The following is a 16,753-nucleotide window of genomic DNA, read 5'->3' on the forward strand; positions in this document are numbered from 1 at the left end:
ATGTGTGAGTGTTAATAAAAACACAGAGAGACTGCAATTCTCCCGGTGATCAGATGGCGGTTGCAAGAGAGACACTTTGGCTCTCCTTCGCAGGAGCACAGGCCTCATTTGCAAGTAAACGCTCCATGATTATGTATGCAAATAGGGCAATTTAAAACCCCGAGCCGTTGCAAACAAATCTATACAGCACCAAATAGCCAGGATCGGCTTGGCCTGCCATTGCCTGCACTTTTGCTTCTATTAACTTGAGCTTAAATTGAAATGTAGTTTTCCCCATATGTGTCATTTGGATTAGAAGCCTGAATAATTTGCCGAGAACACGGCGGTGCAAGGCTGGAATGCTAAAACTCCGCCGCAGACTGGAAATGTTTGGGCTCCGACGTGGTTAATAATCTAAACTGAAGGTTTGGAGAAAACAATCAGTGAGGCATGGACACGCTCGCTGCCAGCGGAATACAGCTCCAGTTTTTAATAGGACACCCGGTCAGGAGAAATATGTTTGCATCAAGGAGGCTGGATGTCTGGAGAGAGGCTGCCTGGCTGGATCTCTCCTGGGACTGCGCCATGGGTGCAGTTTGCCATGCCAAGGGGGAGTAGTCCCCTCTGTGGCTCTACATGCACACGGTCATGGGTTCAAACCCGTGGCATCTCCAGGTAGGACTGGGAAACACCTCTGCCTGAAAACCTGGAGAGCTGCTGCCAGCCAGTGTTGACAACAAATGGAGCAATGTTCCCCTGAGCTTTGCCACCTTAAAAACCCTTCTTCTGAGAGTGGCTTTTGAAAGTAATGGACTACGCAGAAATGGCAAAGCTGACAGCGAAATTAAGAGATCAAAATGACAAACTTATATAAGGAGGGCCTTTCATAGATTGTTTTTTTAAACACACACACACACACCGTAGTCAAATGAAATTGCGGGCAGGACTATAGATAAGAGCAGCAGAAGACGATAAAATAACTGTAACTTTTCCTAATGGAAAAAGATATAATGCAGTAGAAAATGTTTGATTAAGAACACTGTGGAGGTGGGAAATTCATTTTATGAAACAACGTAACTGTGCAATATATGAAGATTATTGTGAAAATATTCAATAATAATAATTAAATTATACAACAAAATCCCTGTTTCTGAAAGCGATCCTTCAAACTGAAATTATGTCCTCCTCCTCTCCATCCCTAGTCACTGCCCCAATGAAAACGGCACACAAATGCATATTTATTTTGGAAACTTCTGTTTGGCACAATTACATTAAAAAACATGTGTTAAAATTTTTTTTTAAAATTGGCCATTTCTCCCCACCTTCCAACTGGGAAACGTGTTTCAAACTTTGGCTTTCACAAAATATATATATATATATATATATAATAATTATTGCACTAATCCAAGGAGAAAATATTTTTTTAAAAAAAAAGCAGGCACATGTGGACAGATAAAACAAATACTTGCGATGCCTGCAATAGACCTCAGGTTTCTGGAATTTCTGAAGGGCAGGGAAGTCATATTTGAAAGGAAGGTACAACAGGACAGGATGCAAATTCACCCCAGTGAGCAGAGCCCCGTGCTATGGATGAGTAACATCAAGAGAACTAAAAGCACCCGTGTGTGGATGAAAGCACACAAAAGCACACACGCACACATACACACAAAGCATGGCTTGATGGATCCCCACATATGCATTAAAAGCACCCTGGTATGTACACAGACTCTGTGATCATGTTTATCTAACTTTGAGGTTCAGGCAGAAAAGATGGCTGAAGTTTACCTTACTAGCCCTGGCAAGTATTCCTTTTGCCAGGTAAACTAGAGGTGACATGTCACCGCAAGAACTAAGGAGTTGGCTGCTCTCAGCTTGTAAAAATATCTGAAAGGAAGAGGCTGGGTTTCCATGGTGCAGCTGAGTCATTTCAGACTCCGAACTTCCTTTTTTTTATAATATTTTTATTGATTTTCCAACACATATTAAACACAATACAATACACTATACAAAGACAAACAAACACATAAACACAGAGAGATATAATTTCAAAACCTTCTTTTCATAAACATTGCTTCTCCAACTTCCCCATACCTCTCCTTTCTGCATCCCTATTTCCAAATTTCTTTCAGCAAATCCTCACTTAATTTAACTAATTACTCTTTTTTCCCCTTCTCTCTTACCTAATCATTTACAGCTGTAATCCTCTTTTTTCTCTAACCTCGAAATTTTAGCACTCATTAATTTTATAATCATTCTTAAGACAGACTCCGGACTTCCCAGCCTCACATCCCTTCCCTTCAGATGGCAGCATATACTTTTTTGACCCCATCAAAATGTGTCATGTCAGCTCTGTTTTATTTGGGGCTCCCTCCTACTCATTCTGAGTGGCTCCCTGGTCTGCTGGCCCCAAGTCCTGCCTGGTGGGGACACTGCTGGTCTTTCCCAGTGGCTTGGAATCTGCTACCTGCTCTCTGTTGTGGATGATGCCCATTACAGCAGGAGAGGAGGACCACTTTCAGGCCAAGGGCCACATAGACCCACAGTTAACTTTCTGGGGGGCACATGTCTGGGGAAGTGTCTTAGGTACCCCAAAAAAGACCCTTCAGAATGATTGCACCACATTTGTTGTTTAGTCGTTTAGTCGTGTCCGACTCTTCGTGACCCCATGGACCAGAGCACACCAGGCACTCCTGTCTTCTACTGCCTCCTGAAGTTTGGTCAAACTCATGCTGGTAGCTTCGAGAACACTGTCCAACCATCTCATCCTCTGCCGTCCCCTTCTCCTTGTGCCCTCCATCTTTCTCAACATCAGGGTCTTTTCCAGGGAGTCTTCTCTTCTCATGAGGTGGCCAAAGTATTGGAGCCTCAGCTTCAGGATCTGTCCTTCCAGTGAGCACTCAGGGCTGATTTCCTTCAGAATGGACTCTCAAGAGTCTCCTCCAGAACCATAATTCAAAAGCATCAATTTGGCGATCAGCCTTCATTATGGTCCAGCTCTCACTTCCAATCCATCTGATTTCCATGCTGCCGATCTGGTGATGTTCATGTGTAGAGTCGTCTCTTGTGTTGTTGGAAAAGAGTGTTTGTGATGACCAGCTTGTTCTCTTGGCAGAACTCTATTAGCTTTTGCCCTGCTTCGTTTTGAACTCCAAGGCCAAACTTGCCAGTTGTTCCTTTTGTCTCTTGACCCCCTACTTTAGCATTCCAATCCCCTATCATGAGAAGAACATCCTTCTTTGGTGTCATTTCCAGAAGGTGTTGGTCAATTTCAGTTTCTTCAGCATTGCACTACATAGGAGCAGTTAATTCTTTTTTAAAAATAAATAAATGACAGATTTGGGGTAGTCTCGAGGGACCACAAAGAGCCTCGTATGGGAGCTGAATGCTTCCTGCAGACCCTGGGGTATCTACCCCTGCACTGAGTGCTAGACCCCCTTCAAACTTTACGTAGCATCTCCTGGCTTTGCAGCCTGGATGAAGCAGGACAGCAGTTACCGTAACTAGGCCTCCTCAATGTCAGGTCTGTACACTTATAGCTTTAGACATGTCGTTACCCGCTAAATTTAACCACTGATGCTTCACTGTTATGCACCTGTAACATCGCAATTCTCAAGCCATCCGCCGTGTCTATTCCCATAGAGATTTAAATGCACAAGCAGATGGGCAGGTTGAATCCAATTGATGAGCCGGTTAGTGCTATATTCAAGCATTTGGGCATGAAAAGGTGGCTATCAGAAGCTCTTGAATCTGTTCAGAATGGCTCCATAAAGAGCATCAAATGGTACGTAACGCAATGGAGTCGGACACAAACAGGGCTTTATTGCTGAGAGCGCGGCAAAGAATAGCAGAAGCGCAATCCGTTCTCCAAAATCTCCTCGTAAGTCCATTAGCCGATGAACACTGATGAAACTGGGGACTCAAACTCAAAGTAAACTAATAAAATAGGACCAGAGCCTTTTTCAGATGTGGCTTGACCTCCATGCACAGAGAATGCCCAGGGGGTTCATGGGATATACCCATCAATGAGTCTGGGACATCCCATTTTGGGGGGCCTTGCTCTCACATGGAAAAACTACAAAAGTGGCACTGACAACATGAGCTGCCATACGTCCGAATTTTCCCAGAATACTGTGGTCAGTCAGCAGCAGTGTCTGGGCAAAAATTTGTCAGATATCTGGGAAAATCCACGGTAGCTCATGCCAGCAGTGACACTTTTGCAGTTTTTCCGTCAAAATAGCTCAAAAACAACTTTTCTGTCCTTATTTTCACCGTTTGAAAAATGGTAACCCTACCAGGTGCGCATGTTGTGCAAGATCGTGGTGCCCCCAAACACACACTTTGGGGTGCTGTGCTCTCGCGCAGCTACATGACCCACATGTGAGTGCAGCCCAGAAACACACTCCCAGTTTTGTGCTGGGACATGTTGGAGGGTTTGGTGGCACCATTCACATATCAAAAACTACCACAGAGATGTCAACATTTTCAAAAACAGGGGGTCCATGGCTTGGCTTTTGGAAAACTGTGGGCCCGCAATACTTAGCTAATTGGGAACAACTGCTGTAAAGATGTGCATGTTGATGTCATCATGCTCCTGCTTTCGCCTGCTCATGTAAATGAAGCAAACACATACAGAGGACTAGTGTGGGTGGTGTTCTATTGACACCAAGAAAATACAGTGGTACCTTGGGTTAAGTACTTAATTCGTTCCGGAGGTCTGTTCTTAACCTGAAGCACCACTTTAGCTAATGGGGCCTCCTGCTGCTGCCATGCTGCCAGAGCACGATTTCTGTTCTCATCCTGAAGCAAAGTTCTTAACCCGAGGTACTATTTCTGGGTTAGCGGAGTCTGTAACCTGAAGCGTCTGTAACTTGAAGCGTATGTAACCCAAGGTACCACTGTAATCCCAGGCTGACATCATCTTGTGAAACATGACAACAACATAGCCCAAGGGTTATCATTCACACCCTTCCTCCCTCCCTCTTGGGAATCCCCACTTTAAACTGGACCTTAAATATAAGGTCACATCCGCACCATACAGTCAAAGCACATGGCTTCCCCCAAAGAATACCAGGAACCATAGTTAACCCTGAGAGAGCTACAGTTCCCAGGACTCATAACAAACTACACTTCTCAGGATTGTTGGGAGGAAGCCATGGGTGGGTGTGACTTAAGTCTCTGGACCTAGACATAGGGATATTTGGCCGAAGTTGTGGTACCAGGAGGCAAATACAGTGGTACCTCAGGTTAAGAACTTAATTCGTTCTGGAGGTCCGTTCTTAACCTGAAACTGTTCTTAACCTGAGGTACCACTTTAGCTAATGGGGCCTCCCACTGCCGCACAATTTCTGTTCTCATCCTGAAGCAAAGTTCTTAACCCGAGGTACTATTTCTGGGTTAGCAGAGTCTGTAACTTGAAGCGTCTGTAACCTGAAGCATCTGTAACTCGAGGTACCACTGTATTGCTATTGGCCCAAGGACTAAAATGCAACTGCGGACCTAACTTACATGCATATTGGAGTTCTCAAGTTCAGTATGGGTTTCCAGTCCACGTAACACAACAGAAAGATGAACCCATAGAAACCTACAGTGTTTGTAAGGAACAGGTCTGGGTATGTTTCAGGCCTGAAGGCTGTTCTGCAGGGGAACCAGTATGGGACAAAAGAACATATCCCAGGCTTTCAAACTTTGCTTGTTCTTGGAGAAACAATTTCCTGGAAGAGTTCACAACAAATCAAGAATGCTGTTTGGTAATGCTGAGCTGCCTTTCAATGGATCCTTTGTGTATTTAGCGTTCTCCTGTGGTTGCTACACTGGTGGGTGGAGGAGCTCCATGGGAGTAAGGTAAAGGGGAAGGGGAACAGGCAGATGGGCGGGCACCTGCTATTGTCACAAGCAGCCTGCCCACGAACAGGCACCAGGGATTGGCATCATCAGGTATCTGCCAAGGCCCTCCCCCTCCGCAGGGAGTCAAAGGCTGACACCCAGAGCCTCCTGGCCCTGCAGCTGTTCCTCCTTGCTGTCACTCCCTTCAAGGGAAAGTTTGCTGCTTTGCATGCAGAACGTCACAGGATCAATTCCCAGCATCTCCACGTAGGGCTGGGAGATACTCCCCATTCCCCTTTATGAGTTTTGGCCAGGGCCAGGCATTCCTTTGTTGCAACAGGTTGACTACAGCAGGTTCACTCTACTAGTCAGCCTTGGCAATAAAGTTTTGTATTTCACCAGCAGAACATTTAATCGACAGGGAAGATCTTTAAAAACACTCATTCCAACTCCATACCCTCCATGTTATGTACTGAAGTTCTCACTCTGGGCCAGCAGGGGGATACTGCAGATAGTTTTCACTCAGGTCCACATATGCAAATAAGGAATTGAAAGTGACGTTCAGTGACTGGATAGTAACAGAAAGTTGTTACTGTTGCGTTGTAGTGGAGCTCTATATAAGCAGGCTGGCTGAACCTTTCAGTTCAGTTCTGTTCTGGCCTGTGAATAAACAAGAGCTGTTGAAGAATCGCTGTGTCGTCTGATATGTTCACCCACAACTTAACACTCCAAGTGTCCCTATTTTCCAGGGATAGTCCTGGAATTACGAAAGCTTCTGATTTGATCCTGGAATGTCCCTATTTCCCCCACCAGTGCTCCAGGAAGAGGATGAGCCAGTACTTGTCCAGAGCAGCAGTGGCAAGGGAGAATCCTGTCACCTCTCCGTGGCCTCTAGCCTTGGGCAGCTCATAGTGGTTGCTGGAGAGTGGGCAAGGAGGAGGAGAGGCAGGGGCCGCCAAGGCCTCTGGGTGGGAAGAAAGGGGGAGCAGAGAGGAGTGCTAGGAGTCTTGATAGGAAATGCTGGGGGGGGGGACACACACACCAAAAAATGGGAGGTCAAGGAGGGTCAGTTGTGGGGAGAAGTGAGGAATGCCCCTATTTTCAACTGAGGTAAAAAGATAAAGGTAAAGGACCCCTAGATGGTTAAGTCCAGTCAAAGGTGACTATGCGTTTGCAGCGCTCATCTCACTTTCTGGCCAAGGGAGCTGGCATTTGTCCACAGGCAGCTTTCCATGTCATGTGGCCAGCATGACTAAACTGCTTTTGGAGCAACGGGACACCGTAACGGAAGCCAGAGTGCACAGAAACGCCATTTACCTTCCGGCCACAGCTGTACCTATTTATCTACTTGCACTGGTGTGCTTTCAAACTGCTAGGTTGGCAGGAGCTGGGACAGAGCAACAGGAGATCACCCCGTCACAGGGATTTGAACTGCCGACCTTCTGATTGGCAAGCCCAAGAGGCTCAGTGGTTTGGACCGCAGCGCCACCCCTCCCATTTTTACCTCATCTGAGGACTGTTGTCCAGAGGAGGTCCTTCTTCACACAGTGCCTACTTAAATATGGAAGCAGTGAAGGCCACCAACTGACTGTGCCTTTCAAGAAGATAAGACAAATTCGTGGAGAAGAGTAGCTAATGCTTCTGAATACTCATCTCTGGTAACCACAAAGGGGGAGAGTTCTGCCGGGCTCAGGGGGTTTCGCACAGGCATCTGGTTGCCCTGTGAGGACAAGATGCTGGGCTAAAATGGGCCATTGGCCTGATCCAGCCAGCTTTTCTTATATTTTTACAGGACAGACTTTGACACAGCGCTGCCTTAATTTAGCCTTGGGCTGGGTAGACCTTCAACCAGAAGACTCCAACTGTCCTCCTTAAATTAGAGCACACAAGCAGCCTCTTTACTTACAGCAGGCTCACCTTTTAATCACATGAAATTTACTCTGACAGCTCGATGGCCACTCTGCGTACTGTGAAGAGCTGCAATTGTCCCAGTAAGCCCAGTCCTGCAGATCTTCTCTCTCTCTCTCTCTCTCTCTCTCTCTCTCTCTCTCTCTCTCTCTCGTAACAGAAAAAGGACAAAGCTTAAGACTTGTTCTTCTTTTCAAAAAGTTGGCAGGAGGGAGTGTGATTTCTCATAGGCCCACAACTATAAAGAGAATCACCAAGGGCGTCTTCACCTCTGAGGAAGATGGATGTGCGAGTGCCTGCCGCTCGCTTTCCGAGGGGCCTTAAGGCTAAAAATGACCAATGGGAGCTGCTCTGGTTCTTTTAACTAATCGACTGGAACCTTCTGAGCAATGGCAGTCATTAGGAACAGGAGTGCTGCGGCAGAGCGGCCCAAATGGCGAGGCTGTTGCTTTAACTGGAAGACGCCGTGACAGCAACGTCTCTCTGTTGAGGCTGCTGGGAAGGGTTGACCCGTCAGATGCGTAAGGGCGGCATCGAACACAGCAGCGTAGATTTTCTGCAATACACTGGCAGGCAGTAAACTGTTGGTGTTCAGTGCAGGGATGGGGAGCCCCATTCACGTTCCCTCAGAGGCCATCTTCCAGGAGCCACATGCCGGCAACTGTTACTCTATCTCTCTCATGCATCTCTCTCTGTTCCCCGTCTTCTGGCAAGCGAGAGGCATTAGCACATCTTGAGAACACTTATCCAGCTAAAGGCACTTGAGGAGGGTGGAGAACCAGGCTGTTGAGGTGTAGCTTGGGGATATGGGTGCAGCCTGGAAGAGGCTGTTCCCTAGGAGGATTTCCAAAAGTCAGATAAAGAGGCCTGGAGCCAGAGGTTAAAAAGCACATGCCGCAAGTGTAAAGAAAAAGAAAGGACTTTTTACCATATGTAGTGGGAATGTAGAGAAATTTTTAAAAAATTGGGAAATGATATATAATGAGTTGAAGAAAATGTTTAAATTAACATTTGTAAAAAAAACCAGAAGCATTTTTGTTAGGGATTATAGGAAAAGACCTGCCAAGGAAAAGATAGAACTTATTTTTGTATGATACAACAGTGGCAAGAATCTTGATTGCACAAGGATGGAAGAATGAGGAAACCCCGACAAAAGAACAGTGGCAAGAGAAATTAATGAACTACGCAGAACTGGTGAAATTGACATGCAAACTACGAGACATGGACAACTGTGACTTCAGAGAAGAATGGGAACCTTTTACAAATTATCTAAAAAACCCAACCAAAATGGCAGGTTTGAATAAACATACACAAATTTATTGAGGGACAACATAGAAGATAGATAATATAAGGATGTCTACAGTTTTGTAATATGCAGAAGTTAACATTGGATGAGAAATCAGAGAGAGGAGCTGAGGGAAGTCGTAGGGAGAAGGGAGGGAGGGCTTGTTGGGGAGGTGGGAGGGAAAAATGGGGGGGGGAATAAGGAAGATGATTTGTTTTGATAATTTGCTATGTCGTGATTGTTAATTTAAAAAAATTCAGAAGGAAAAAAAGCATAGAAATCTGTCTCATACCAAGTCAGACTACTGGTCCATGCACCTCAGGCCATTGTCTATACAGTGGTACCTCAGGTTACATACGCTTCAGGTTACAGACTCCGCTAACCCAGAAATAGTGCTTCAGGTTAAGAACTTTGCTTTAGGATGAGAACAGAAATTGTGCTCCAGTGGCGCGGCAGCAGTGGGAGGCCCCATTAACTAAAGTGGTTGTTATGTACTGAGTTGAATAGGATCCAAACTGCAGCAGTCTGATTGGTCCTAGAACAATAGGATCCAAAAGGCAGCAGTCTGATTGGTCCTAGAACAATAGGATTCAGAATGCAGCAGTCTGATTGGTCTTAGAACAATGCAGCAGTATGATTAGTTGGCAGGAACCACCCAATCATGCTCCAGATAGAAGTGAATCCACAACCTGATTGGCTTACAGTAGAATTCCAGAATTAGCCAATCATGTGCAGCCCATTGTGTAAATAATGTATATAAAGCAGATACTTTGAGGGGACATTCATTCATTCCTCCTCACCACTATGAGCTGAATAAAGAGCATGAAATCACTTTGCGACTCTGAGTATATTTCAGTGGTGCTTCAGGTTAAGAACAGTTTCAGGTTAAGAACAGACCTCCGGAAGGAATTAAGTACTTAACTAGAGGTACCACTGTATAGGTTCAATCCCCGGCAGCTCCGGGCAGTGCTGGGAATGCCCCCAGTCTGAAATCCGGCAGAGTTAAGGCCAGTTGGTGACACAAATACTGAGCTGGGTGGACCAATAATCTGACTCACTGTTTAAAGTAGCTTCCTATCTTTCTGTGTACCTCTGTCCGCTGCCTCAGGTGTGCCCTTACCTGAGGCCCCCATCATAGATGGCCTTTGCTTCCCTTCAAACTTATTCAGACATGGCCCATTCCTGAGGCCCTGATAGCAAGATGTCTTCCAGAAGGAGGGAACTTTTGTGGAAATTGATTGGCAGGGCGGTCTTCAACTAAGTAGCTGTGCACCTGCAAGAATTAGCACCAGAGCAAAGGGACATTTGCCCTGTATGCACCCCCCCAAATCTGCTCTGTGAGCCCCCAGAATGGATTTAGGGGGTGCAGAAGGGGAGGAGAGGGGGAGAATATTTTGTTTTTTAAAAGGGAAATCCTTGCACTGTTGCAACCAGCAACTTAGTGGCAGGTTGAATACAACCCACAGAGGCCTTAATAATGAGCTTGCTTATATAAAAGAGTTTGCCTTAATTTATTTTTTGGAGAATGTGCCTCTTCTTTCCTCATTCCTGCAGTGCCACTCCTTTTTTTCTGGGCTGACTGTATTGCTCACCTCTGAATTTTTGGCCCTTTGCTTCCTTAGTGTGACTGAGGGATGAGGTTTGCTAGGTATGCTAATGCCCTTGTTTCTTTTAACACAGTTAAAAAGGTAAAGGGACCCCTGACCATTAGGTCCAGTCATGGCTGACTCTGGGGTTGCGGTGCTCATCTCGCTTTATTGGCCGAGGGAGCCGGCGTACAACTTCCAGGTCATTTGGCCAGCATGACTAAGCCACTTCTGGCGAACCAGAGCAGTGCACGGAAACGCCGTTTACCTTCCCGCCAGAGCAGTACCTATTTATCTACTTACACTTGGACGTGCTTTCGAACTGCTAGGTTGGCAGGATCTGGGACCAAGCAATGGGAGCTCACCCCATCGCGGGGATTCGAACTGCCGACCTTCTGATCGGCAAGTCCTAGGCTCTGTGGTTTAACCCACAGCACCACCCGCATCCCATATAACACAGTTACATGTGCTTTAAAAACAACAACTACACACTAATTCTTCAGGCTAGGAATCTGAACGTGAATCTGCTTTGAAAACATCCTTTGACTGAGGTGTACGTTAAATAAGTCTTCAAAGACTTCCAGACAAATTATCACCTGAGCTCTTTCCCACAAGCTACCAGCAGAGGGCAGAAATGACCAATCGGCATGGGGGGAAATGAAACTTGTGCCTTTATACAAAGATAAGGTGTGGAACTGGGGAGAAAATAAGTCATTGGCAGGATTCAGCTGTGTTTAAATAGGATCAGATGTCTCTATTTAAATGATTATTAAAAGAAGATAATATACATTTCTGTCAACTAAAGGTTCATACGCCTTATGGGTGAGGTTTGCCTTTGAAAATACAATACAATAAAAAGAACAAGTTAGTCCATGTTAGAACCTTGGGTAAAGAAGAAAACAATGCCTTTCTTTAATGAATAAGAAACAATACAATAAAAAGAACAAGTTAGTCCATGTTAGAAGCTTGGGTAAAAAAAAGAACAATGTCTTTCTTTAATAAATAGGAAACTAAGAAGTCTCCCCCCCAACAATAAACAGGGACCATTCAGATGGTTTAAAATATAACTGCAATTTTTAAAAGAAAGTAAAATAAAACAAACCCTTTTATAGAGGAGTATTTTAGGAAGTGAAAGTTTGCTTCCTCAATAGTCTGAAAGCATTTAATGAAACGTTTAAAACAAAGTATAAGCTTATGTAGTAATTTTTTTTCTTCAGAGGTCCATGTTAATGTTTGATTTAAATAAATTGTTCCAAGAAAAACATAATTGTTACAGGTGAATTTAAAGTACAATTAATCTCAACTCAAGCTTCAGTTAAAAGACTTGGGCTGAAATCAGTTATAAATATTAACTTTGTTTCTTTCATATGATACTGTGGCTGATACATATTTTTTAAAAAGGAGAACTAAAAGTGAGTTTCTTTCATATCAATGTATACTCCAGCTGGCTTTCAAAACACCTTTTGCAGAAAGCCAGATTGAGCAGGACTGAAATATCAGGTGGCCACAGAGTGCATTAGAAGGTTGGTGTCTTCTGAGAGAACAACTGGAAGAGGTGCAAATTACAGTGACATTCTTAATGAGCTGAGAGAGATGCGATGATACTGTTCCAAATTATCCCATTTGTAAACTGGCAGAGAGCCACAAAGAACTGTGCCTTTTCTTAGGATGAGAGTGTGTGTTACAGGGCATGATCCTGGCAAGAGGCCATCCAATTCAGAGAGGTGTGTGAGTGATTCATGAGCAACAGGAGTTGGATTCGAAGAAATGATGCTAAGGGCTACATTGCCCTCTCAGTCACCTTCACTAAATCATTCACAGAGCTCCATTTGAATGCCCTGACTCTATAAAATTGCCAGGATGGGAGAGATTCCAGCACTCTGGCATTTTAAAACTGGAGGGTTGCCCTGAACCTGCAGGTTTTGTTGCTATACTTCACGTTGCTCCTTATATAACAATCTTCAGGAGTAGCGGGCAGATTCTTGTCTTCCTTCCTCTCTAGAACTTGTGGACATCCAGTGCCACCGAATTTTGGAGGATTCAAGGCTGCTAAAATAAAGGACTTCTTTGCTTAGTCAATAGTTAATCTGCCACGATGATCAAGGGTCTGGAAACTAAGCCGCATGAGGAATAGTTGAGGGAGTTGGGTATGTGTATCCTGGGAAAGAGGAGAGATGAGACCCATCTTGAAATATCTCAAGCGCTGTCCCACAGAAGGTGGAGCTAGCTTGTTTTCTCCTGCTTTGGAGGTTAGGTCTTGAACCAACAGATTCACGTTACAAGAATAGAGATTCCAGCTTAAACATCAGGAAGAACTTTCTGACATGAAGAGCTGTTCGACAGGAGAACGGACTCCCTCGGGAGGTGATGGATTCTCCTTCCTTGGAGGTTTTTAAGCAGCCATCTGTCATGGATGTTTTAGCTGAGATTCCTGCATTGCAGGGGGCTGGACTCAATGGCCATGGGGGTCAACTCTATGATTCTATGAAATTCGCTCCCACAAGATGCATCGATGGCCACCTACTTGGATGGCTTTAAAAGAGGATTAGACAGATTCATGGAGGGTAAGACTATCGGTAGCTGGTAGCTGTGTTGGCTATGCTCTGCCTCCATGGTTGGAAATAGCCAAGGGTCAGCAAGGTTTACAGGCCATGGGCTGCATCACTCCCACGGAGATCATCCGTGGGCCGGACTGGTACAGCATGATGCCAGAAATTGCATCTGCGCATGTCTGCGGCACCGGAAATTGCTTCTGTGCATGCCCAGACTCCAGAAACTGCACCTGCACAGAAGTGTTTTTTAGCGTCTGGACATGCGCAGAAGCAATTTCCAGTATCTGCGCATGTGCAGATGCGATTTCCGGTGCCGCTCAGCGAGTCCCTGCACCGCACTGTGTTGGTTTAGTGCAGTGCGCGGGGGACTCGCTGAGCAAGCGGCTCGATTCAGGGGCGGCTCGTGGGCCGATAAAACGGTCTTCGTGGGCTGCATCCAGTCCATGGGCAGCACGTTGCTGACCCCTGTTAAAGATCACTAGATTGCTGTAGGCTGGTTTATATCCTGGAGCAACAAGGTCTCAGGATTTGGCGTTTTGCTTTTAAAAGAGTACCGCAAGCAAGAAACCACCAGTTGCATGTGACGCCTTTTAAGATTTCTGAACAGATAACCTTGCGGTGCATTTCATCTGTCAATAACAAAAACCTCAATGCATAGAACAGAGAGGAGGAAATACGTCTTGACAGGCTCGCATATCTAGCAAGCCATCGACTCATTAAATTTGATTAGAGTACTATTCCATGATGAGGGAAGGAAACGCCTAATGGGAGCAGGGCGTTTTTATTCTTTGCAGCCATCGCAATGCATTATACGCTGGCAATGAAATAATTGCGCAGTCTTCTGCACATAAAGGACGTGCGCAGTCTTCTACACATAAAGGGCATGGCACATCCCTGTGTAGGGAAGCAACAGCAGAACATAAGCAACGTTGTCATAAAGTTCTCCAGCGTGCAAAGTAAGCCAAGCAGAAAAAGTTAATGGAAGGCAAAACATTTGGCAAGATTGGCAGAAGCTGCACTGAGAGGATCAGCAACTGATCCCAGTGGTCAATCCAGAGGCAAGAGAGACACATGGAATGCATTATGGCTTTAGCAATGGGATTTGACAGTCCACTTGGGGTGTATGGGGTGTTAGGGGAGGGGTAGTACCACCATGCTCCTTCTGGGGTAGTTTGTCCACCTTAGGTCTCCACCCTGCACTCAGCTCTCACCTGTGGCTCCTAGAAACTGTCAGCAACTGCCCCCTGGGAACAGCTTCTCCCAACTGGCTAAACCAGGTGAGGGTAGCCAATGGGTCTCAAGTTCTCGGTGAGTTAGGGACTTCACCTGCATGTGAACCCAGGCTCCAGCGGATTCCGCAGACGAGACCAATAGTGGATCCAACTGTCAAGGAGGCCTAGGACCCTCGTACCTATGGGACCGCCTCTCCTGGTATGCCCCGCGGAGGACCTTAAAGTCCACAAATGACAACATTTTGGAGGTCCCAGGTCGCAAGGTGGTTAGATTGGTCTCAACTAGGGCCAGGGCCTTTTCAGTACTGGCCCCAACTTGGTGGAACGCTCTGTCACGAGACTAGGGCCCTGCAGGATTTGACATCTTTCTGCAGAGCCTGCAAGACAGAGCTGTTCCACCTGGCCTTTGGTTTGGACTCAGTCTGACCCTTATATTTCCCTCTCCTTATGAAAGGAAAAGTCATTTCAGGGCTGCTAACACAGCAGACCTCACCCCCCGAGGCGCACTCCATTGTCTCTTGAGACAGATGCCTACAATGTTCCTGTAGGTGATGAAAGTTACCACTCTTTCACATCATCTCCTTCTGCTGCTCATTGCAGCCTTGCCAGTAAACTCATCCTTGACTTTACTATAATGCACAAGATTAAAAAACAGTCTGGCTTCAATGTGGAAGTAACTCCTAATCCAGCCCTGAATGTAGACTTATTTCAAAATAGCCTGCCTCTTTGTGCCAGGTGATGAACCTTTTCCTGCCCAGGGAAGAGCAAACTTGGGTGAGATGGAAACATTCCAGTGGTGGGTGAGGCCAGAGGTCAAAGTCTGAGCAGAGAGGTTTTCCTGGGGTTTTTTGTTTGTGCATTAGGCCTCCGGCAATATTAAAAAGTCAACTGCTAATATAACACTATAACACTATAATGTTTTCAGGGAGCCTGCTGATACTTGCAGCACCAGCCCATCCCAGGGCTTGGAGGTTAACTTTATGGCATGGGTAAATAACTTCCTGGAAAAACACAGAGACACTACATAGTACGGGCTTGGGTATATCGCTTAATTGATGCTGGGCTTTTAATAAACAAACAAGGAAATGAAACCATCTGGTGATGGGCAGCTGGAGCAAGTTCCTTAGTTTGGGCCAGATGTTCACAGCAATGATAAAATAAGCTCTAGAATCAAAAACGTAGCTCTGCTGGGTAAGGCTGATCTCATAGAATCAGAATTGTAGAGCTGAAGGGACCCTGAGGGTCATCTAGTCCAACCCTCTGCAATGCAGGAATCTCAGCTAAAGCATCCATGGCTGATGGCCATCCAACCACTGCTTAAAAACTCCAGTGCTCATAAAGGTGCAGGGTAACAAAAGCAGGTTAGGTATAGTTCTGTCTCCAGTTTCCATTCCCAGCTTCTGGTATGTGCATCCCAATCTTTTTCTCTGAAGTAAAGCATAAGGAGGATTTTTGCAAAAAATACCTTAGATCTTGTGGAGGTCTTACAATAGGTCATGGCAGGGACAGTGTGGGCTAAAGCCTGGCTGCCTTGCCATCAAGCATACAATCTCCTACAGCAGTCTTGGTCAACCTGGTGCCCACCTGGCGGGCATCAGGTGGGCAAAGGCTGTTCTACAGTGCTCGTGAACGGTTTGGGAACACCTGACGCTGTAGTGCCACTGAAGTTAAGGCCTGATCAATAACCTAGACTAAGGCTCCTGCTATATACAGTGGTACCTCGGGTTAAGTACTTCATTCGTTCCAGAGGTCCGCACTTAACCTGAAACTGTTCTTAACCTGAAGCACCACTTTAGCTAATGGGGCCTCCTGCTGCTGCCGCACAGCTGGAGCACGATTTCTGTTCTCATCCTGAAGCAAAGTTCTTAACCTGAAGCACTATTTCTGGGTTAGCGGAGTCTGTAACCTGAAGTGTATGTAACCTGAAGTGTATGTAACCTGAAGCGTATGTAACGAGAAGTACCACTGTATTATGCTCTAGGAGGCTTAGTTTGGTCAGAATCAAGTATACACCATCAGAGTTAACACTAAATACCTGTAAACACTAAATTCCTGTATATAAGCCACTACAGAAACTAGAGGGCTGTGAAAATTTGTGTACCAGGCTTTTTAGAAATGTCTACCCATGTACTGCCTGATACCAAAGGGGTATATTGGTTGCCAGATGTGATCCCCCCCCCCAGCTCTCCTACCCCATTAAGGTTGCTCATGGCATCAGCTGAGGAAAGGGCCATCACTTAGCTTTGGAGATTCCAGCTGTCCTAGGTACCAATTTACACCTGCAAACCATCAATGGATGGACAGTTCAGAAACGCCAGATGACAATAACTGCTCCTTGCTGCAGCTCCAAGCCAACAGTGCCAATTAGGGGCCTAATCTTTTGTCATT

This window comes from Podarcis gaigeae (genome assembly GCF_964106915.1).
Source record: "Podarcis gaigeae genome assembly, chromosome: 6".
Classification (NCBI taxonomy): Eukaryota; Metazoa; Chordata; class Lepidosauria; order Squamata; family Lacertidae; genus Podarcis; species Podarcis gaigeae.